General features: G+C 48.9%; 2 non-coding genes across 2 annotated transcripts in view; both read right to left on the reverse strand.

The window, feature by feature from the left end:
- Window positions 1–125, reverse strand: part of LOC125772989 (large subunit ribosomal RNA) — a 4,307-nt gene extending 4,182 nt beyond the window's left edge. Inside the window, exon 1 of the ribosomal RNA XR_007419807.1 lies at window positions 1–125. This exon is cut by the window's left edge and continues 4,182 nt beyond it. This is a non-coding gene — a ribosomal RNA (large subunit ribosomal RNA).
- Window positions 126–836: 711 nt separating this feature from the next.
- Window positions 837–994, reverse strand: LOC125772988 (5.8S ribosomal RNA). Its single transcript, XR_007419806.1, has one exon. It is a non-coding gene; the product is annotated as a 5.8S ribosomal RNA (ribosomal RNA).
- Between the last annotated feature and the right edge of the window lie 6,123 nt (window positions 995–7,117).

Genomic DNA, 7,117 nt, shown 5'->3' on the forward strand with positions numbered 1-7,117 from the left:
CCGTCCCTACGTGCTGAGCTTCTCCCGTTTCGCTCGCAGCTACTCAGGGAATCCCGGTTGGTTTCTTCTCCTCCCCTTATTAATATGCTTAAATTCTGGGGGTTGTCTCACATCACTTGAGGCCTACAACAAAATCAGTCACATTCCATTCGTTTCGAACCCGGGGCATAGCGAACCGATATATACGCAACAACACTTCACACACACACACACACACGGATTGGGCAATTTACGGTCATTTTTGAATCAACGATGGCCCCCCCGAGCACGTTGTCCGAATATCACTCCAATAAGGACAACGAGTTCCGCTCGGCATCGTTTTGATTCGATCTCTCAACAACAACTCCCGGTCGACTTGGTCGACTTGGACCCACGATGTCTCCCCCCGAGCATGTCGAGCCAACTGCACCACTATTGTATTGGACAACATGTTCCCCTCGGGCATCGATGGGTTAATCATGCACCACTATTATAAAACCCTTTGACGTTTTCCCCCAAGCACGTTGATCCAGTATTACGACGGATACGGTCAACGAAATCTTGGACATCAAAGAGGTTTTCGATTGAATTTCCCCATGTTTCACAACGTACTCTTAGCGGTATCCTACGATACGTCTCACTCTATTTGTGTGTGTGCGCGTTTACGTGCGTGCGATTTATGCGGTTCACCCCTTTACTTTCAGCGCCCTGCGGTCCCAACAAAGGTCCCGAGCACGCCATTATGCACAGTGTGGAAGCGTGTTTCCCCCACGACACTAGACGGGCTGCTCGCCATAGTGTTCTATTGTGGCACGCTCCACCCTGAAGTTTGGTTTGTTGTATATCAAGGAATTGATAGGCACTCAAGAATGTGTGCATCGGCCGGGTTTAATCGTCCGACGCGCAATATGCGTTCAACTTATCGGTGTTCATGTGTCCTGCAGTTCACATTGTGACGCGCATTTAGCTGCGGTCTTCATCGATCCATGAGCCGAGTGATCCCCTGCCTAGGGTTTTATAGTAAGGTTCCCAATGTAACACAATCCCGGTGGTACGTCCAAAGACTAACTTTCTGACTAAGTTGTCTTTATTACCCAATAGTCCCAGGCCTTGTGACTTGTGGCTCATGTCTACGCCCATGGCCACCATTCGCTAAGATAGTTTTGAAGTCACTTTGAAGGCCCAGGAACAACTCTCTTAGCACATCGGTTAACCTGGCGCCGCAGTCAACTCATGTGCTTGGATCGGATCGAGCTATTGAGTATTGGGCCTGCATACTCGCTCATCCGTATCCTTTGCGTACCGCCCCATGGCCCTTGTATGTCTGCACCACAGTTCCTGTTCGTTCCGTGCCTATGGCCGGATACGTATTGCACATCGGTATACCTGTCGCTACTCAGGCAACTCGTGTGCGTGGATTGGATCGAGAACATGGTGTGTGCCCCATGTTATAATTGATAGTCCATATCCACTTTATAGGTTAAAGTCATAAGTTGTGATTGCACAACCATTCTTCATAAGAGTTTAATCACTCTTCAACTAACTTTCGTTCTGGTGTCTTGGTATCAAATCGCGTAAGACACAAGATTCTACTGGCCAAATAGAATCTAGCACATTGGTTAACCTGGCGCCGCAGTCAACTCATGTGCTTGGATCGGATCGAGCTATTGAGTATTGGGCCTGCATACTCGCTCATCCGTATCCTTTGCGTACCGCCCCATGGCCCCGTCCTTAGAGTTAATGACTAGTAGGCTTAACTCTTTGTATGTCTGCACCACAGTTCCCGTTCGTTCCGTGCCGTGGCCGGATACGTATTGCACATCGGTATACCTGTCGCTACTCAGGCAACTCGTGTGCGTGGATTGGATCGAGCTCATGGGGTGTGTAGAGATTCCATGTTATAATTGCAAGTCCATATCCACTTTATAGGTTAAAGTCATAAGTTGTGATTGCACAACCATACTTCATAAGAGTTTAATAACTCTTCAACTAACTTTCGTTCTGGTGTCTTGGTATCAAATCGCTTAAGACACAAGATTCTACTGGCCAAATAGAATCTAGCACATTGGTTAACCTGGCGCCGCAGTCAACTCATGTGCTTGGATCGGATCGAGCTATTGAGTATTGGGCCTGCATACTCGCTCATCCGTATCCTTTGTGTACCGCCCCATGGCCCCGTCCTTAGAGTTAATGACTAATAGGCTTAACTCTTGTTTGTCTGCACCACAGTTCCCGTTCGTTCCGTGCCGTAGCCGGATACGTATTGCACACTAGTAGACACCGTAATCTGACGTATCTAACACACCACTATTGTAACTCGTCGTCGAAGGACCTTTCAAGTGCCTGATGGCCAGGGGAGCTCTTACACGGCACGGATACACAGTGATGCTCGCCCATCAAAGTGTACAACGATCGAGTTTGCTTAAGTGTCTGGGTACCTACACACCAGACACGATGCGATGGCCACGGATCCACACAAGGCACATCACATGCAGAAAGCTTTACCAGATTCTGACACATACCACACACATGCAACTCGTCGTCGAAGGGGCGTTCAAAGTGCCTTACGGCTAGGGGAGATCTAGCTCGGCACGGAGACACAGTGATGGTCGCCCATCAAAGTGTACAACGATCGAGTTTGCTTTCCGCGCAAGCGTTCTAAGTGTCTGGGTATCTAAGCACCAGACACAATGCAATGGCCACGGATCCACACAAGGCACATCACATGCAGAAAGCTTCACCAGATTCTGACACATACCACACTCTTGTAACTCGTCGTCGAAGGGGCGTTCAAAGTGCCTTACGGCTAGGGGGGATCTAGCACGGCACGGAGACACAGTGATGGTTGCCCATCAAAGTGTACAACGATCGAGTTTGCTTTCCGCGCAAGCGTTCTAAGTGTCTGGGTATCTAAGCACCAGACACAATGCAATGGCCACGGATCCACACAAGGCACATCACATGCAGAAAGCTTCACCAGATTCTGACACATACCACACACATGCAACTCGCCGTCGAAGGGGCGTTCAAGTGCCTTACGGCTAGGGGAGATCTAGCTCGGCACGGAGACACAGTGATGGTCACCCATCAAAGTGTACAACGAACGAGTTGGCTTTCAACAAATTCTGACACATAGCAAGCGAGCGACCGAGCTACACCGAAGGCAGCTCATGGTTGGTCACTCGCGGACGATCATCAGTAATGATCCTTCCGCAGGTTCACCTACGGAAACCTTGTTACGACTTTTACTTCCTCTAAATCATCAAGTTCGGTCAACTTCAGCCATGCCAGCTGCAGCTCACGAAGGAACCGCGGAAGGTAAGCCTCCAGAAACCTCACTAAATAATCCATCGGTAGTAGCGACGGGCGGTGTGTACAAAGGGCAGGGACGTAATCAGCACTAGCTAATGACTAGTGCTTACTAGAAATTCCAGGTTCATGGGGACCGTTGCAGTCCCCAATCCCGACTAGATGGGCATTTTAGTGATTTCCCGTTCCTCTCGGAATGGGGGCGCCTATTGGCGAGAACACGCTGCGACCCACATTGTAGCACGCGTGCAGCCCAGAACATCTAAGGGCATCACGGACCTGTTATCGCTCATTCTCAGCTTGCTAAACACAAGTTGTCCCGCTAAGCAGGGCAAACGTAGCCGACGACCGCCCGTGAAGGCGCCGCCCGGCTGTAACGTCAGGTGCGCCCGGAGGCGCACTGCTGACAGCGTTCTAGTTAGCATGTTTGAGTCACGTTCGTTATCGGAATTAACCAGACAAATCATTCCACGAACTAAGAACGGCCATGCACCACTACCCTTAAATTTGAGAAAGAGCTATCAATCTGTCTTACCTCGATAAGTTTGGACCTGGTAAATTTTCCCGTGTTGAGTCAAATTAAGCCGCAAGCTCCACTTCTTGTGGTGCCCTTCCGTCAATTCCTTTAAGTTTCAACTTTGCAACCATACTTCCCCCGGAACCCGATTTTGGTTTCCCGGAAGCGACTGAGAGCACCGAATAGGGGTAGCGTCTCCCAATTGCTAATTGGCATCGTTTACGGTTAGAACTAGGGCGGTATCTAATCGCCTTCGATCCTCTAACTTTCGTTCTTGATTAAAGAAAGCATCCATGGCAAACGCTTTCGCTTCAGTTGGTCCTACGACGGTCTACGAATTTCACCTCTCGCGCCGTAATACCAATGCCCCCAACTACTTCTGTTAATCATTACCTCTAGGTTTCTGACAAACCAACGAAATCGTATAAACCGAGGTCATATTCCATTATTCCATGCAAGATTATTCTCGGCCAACGCCAACCCCACGGGGGGGCCGGACGCTTTGTCTTAGCCTGCTTTGAGCACTCTAATTTGTTCAAGGTAAATGTGAGTATCTTGAGCACCATGAGGAGCCCGTGCCGGAGTTAACCGGTAGCACGGTACTCGTTCACAGAGTAACGCCCAAGTACACCATTGTGAGTCGCAGCCGTGAGCGCGCGCACGAACGGCCCCGGCGTGTAACCGGGCGCCCGTGGCGGTCACGTGTCTGGACGGGCAATCAACTTCGAACGTTTTAACCGCAACAACTTTAATATACGCTAGTGGAGCTGGAATTACCGCGGCTGCTGGCACCAGACTTGCCCTCCACTTGATCCTTGTTGAAGGATTTATACTCAACTCATTCCAATTATGGACCATCGTTAGAGAGGTCCATATTGTTATTTCTCGTCACTACCTCCCCGTACTGGGATTGGGTAATTTACGCGCCTGCTGCCTTCCTTGGATGTGGTAGCCATTTCTCAGGCTCCCTCTCCGGAATCGAACCCTGATTCCCCGTTACCCGTCGCAACCATGGTAGTCCTCTACACTACCATCAATAGTTGATAGGGCAGACATTTGAAAGATCTGTCGTCAGTCGACAAGCGACCATACGATCTGCGTCCTTATCCAGACTTCAACTCAAGCCGCCCGGAGGCGATTGGTTTAACTAATAAGTGCACCAGTTCAGCTACCCGCGAGGGCAACAGTCCCGGCATGTTGCATGTATTAGCTCTGGATTTTCCACAGTTATCCAAGTAACTAGTGGTAGGATGATCTTGTGAATTATAGCTGTTATACTGAGCCTTATGCGGTTTCACATTCATTTATGTTTGTACTTAGACATGCATGGCTTAACCTTTGAGACAAGCGTATATTACTGGTAGGATCAACCAGAATTCGTTCCACTACAGACACACACTCGCTTAGTGGGAAATAAATTTCCACACAACTCTCTCTCTCTAGAACCATATGGAATGGCTCTTTGGTGTTGGGTAAGGCACCAATTTGTTGGGGTGTAACGGTCACCACCAACTTTAAGTTTGTTAGGGCACAACGGAAACCACTAACTAAACTTTAGGAAACTAAATTTCCTCACACATTATCTCTCACCATATTAGCACTAGGTGCTATCCACGATTGTACAACGTTTCAACTCTTGAATCGACCGTAGGGCCGCGGAATTGCTTCCGGGCCCCTATTCTCGCTATTAATTGTTCATCTCTTTCAATACATCGAGTTCGTTCCATTGGGTAGTTCGCATGGCGAACGTTTTGATGCAGCCCCCTGGGGGACCACGGCACTTTACACCGGGTATGGTGTATGCGCAACCTACAGATAACAATAAACCCCTTATGCGTGTGTAAACCGATGTTGGGCTGCTCAACATCTTTCATGGTTACATCACTTGCACCAGAACCCACGGTGCCGATTTGGTAATATGTTGTACATTTACTCTCAAGATGTACGCTTCGGCCCCTTATTCAGGGGCTCAAGCTATTACCAGCAAGAACAATCCTCATCCAGACTTGAACTCGAAACACCCGCAGGCGAACGGTTTAACTAATAAGTGCACCAGTCTTGAATCCATGCGTCGGTGGAAACAATGCCGGCGTGTTGCATGTATTAGCTCTGAACTTAGCGAGTGATTGCCTTGCAGCTGTCATACTGAGCGTAGAGCGTGATTATCGCTCACTTGAACCATGTTGAATGGCTCTTTGGTGTAGGGTAAGGCACCAATTTGTTGGGGCGTAACGGTCACCACCAACTTAAGACTTGCTTATAGGTATTTCAACGTTTTCAACTCTTAAATCGACCGTGTTTCATTATCATCTCTTCTTCTTATTAAATGCATAGAGTTCGTTCCATTGGGTAGTTCGCGTGGCGAACGGTTTGATGCAGCCCCCCGGGGGGGACCACGGCACTTTACACCGGGCATGGTGTATGCGCAACCTACAGATCACCAATATATTTGTGATCGATAATGCACACTTCTTACACGACTGACCAGTCGACAGCGCTGCCTTCCTATTATGCGTGTGTAAACCGATGTTGGGCTGCTCAACATCTTTCACGGTTACATCACTTGCACCCGAACCCATGGTGCCGATTTGGTAATATGTTGTACATGGTCTCAAGATGTACGCTTCGACCCCTTATTCAGGGGCTCAAGCTATTACCAGCAAGATCAATCCTCATCCAGACTTGAACTCGAAACACCCGGAGGCGAACGGTTTAACTAATAAGTGCACCAGTCTTGAATCCATGCGTCGGTGGAAACAATGCCGGCATGTTGCATGTATTAGCTCTGAACATAGCGAGTGATTGCCTTGTAGCTGTCGAACTGAGCGTAGAATGTGATTATCGCTCACTTGAAAGGGTCAAGCCCTTTCGAGTCGTCCGGTTTTTACGCCAGACGACTCGGTTCACCATCTTTCGGGAAGGGACCGTCTCGGTCGCAAGCTGCTCCGGTCCCCAAACAACCTGCGACAAATGATAGGAAATGCCGACATCAATACGTGTTCAGTTTGGTTTATCGCTCATAGGTCTTTTTGACCATCGATCCCTGATTATAACTCTCAATTAAACAGTCAGGAGAGTAAGGCATGCCCATCGATATCTCATCGACAGGCGATACCGCAAGAACGGCCAACGACACATCAGGTGATCGATTATTGCTACGACTTTTGCTTAATCGTTTCCACTCCTTAGAGAAAGAAACCCCCGGGGACCGTCTCGGTCGCAAGCTGCTCCGGTCCCTAAACAACCTGCGACAAATGATAGGAAATGCCGACATCAATACGTGTTCAGTTTGGTTTATCGCTCATTGGTCTG

This window comes from Anopheles funestus, assembly GCF_943734845.2.
Source record: "Anopheles funestus chromosome X unlocalized genomic scaffold, idAnoFuneDA-416_04 X_unloc_166, whole genome shotgun sequence".
Lineage (NCBI taxonomy): Eukaryota > Metazoa > Arthropoda > Insecta > Diptera > Culicidae > Anopheles > Anopheles funestus.